The sequence below is a fragment of the Rhea americana genome, unplaced genomic scaffold, assembly GCF_003343005.1.
Source record: "Rhea americana isolate MKP2758 unplaced genomic scaffold, rheAme1 scaffold_6, whole genome shotgun sequence".
NCBI classification, from domain to species: Eukaryota; Metazoa; Chordata; class Aves; order Rheiformes; family Rheidae; genus Rhea; species Rhea americana.
In genome coordinates this window covers 7,939,221-7,939,764 of record NW_028186756.1, presented here as the reverse complement: position 1 = coordinate 7,939,764, position 544 = coordinate 7,939,221, and the positions used below count along the sequence as shown (strand labels likewise).

General features: G+C 44.5%; 1 non-coding gene across 1 annotated transcript; it reads left to right on the top strand.

The window, feature by feature from the left end:
• The first annotated feature begins 246 nt into the window (after positions 1 to 246).
• Positions 247 to 317, top strand: TRNAG-GCC (transfer RNA glycine (anticodon GCC)). The gene has a single exon. It is a non-coding gene; the product is annotated as a tRNA-Gly (tRNA).
• The last annotated feature ends 227 nt before the right edge of the window (positions 318 to 544 follow it).

Here is a 544-nt window from a genome sequence, read left to right as displayed (position 1 = left end):
ACTGGGCATTTCTGGCATGTAGACTGTGACACACTTCTTATGTAGGATAACATACAACTGATTAAGAAACACACTGCAAACATTAATAGACTCGGTCAACATTCCGTAATAGTGTTTTAAGCAACAAAGACACAGCTGAAGGTGTTAATAACCTTTCTTTCATTAGTATAGGTGTCAGCAATAGATAGAAAACACTATTCATCTTCTTTATTATTACCAATATTGATAATTTTAATTCATTACCTGGCATTGGTGGTTCAGTGGGAGAATTCTCGCCTGCCATGCGGGAGGCCCGGGTTCGATTCCCGGCCAATGCAGCCCTGTTTTTGAGTGGATAGTGAGGTGGATTGAGAACTAGCTGAAAGGCAGAGCTCAGAGGGTCATCAGCAGCAGTGTGGAGTCTAGTTGGAGGCCTGTGGCTAGTGGAGTTCCCAGGGGTCAGTACTGGGTCCCATCTTGTTCAATTTATTTGTCAATGACCTGGATGAAGGGACAGAGTRCCTCCTCAGCAAGTTTGCTGATGCTACCAAYCTGGGAGGAGTGG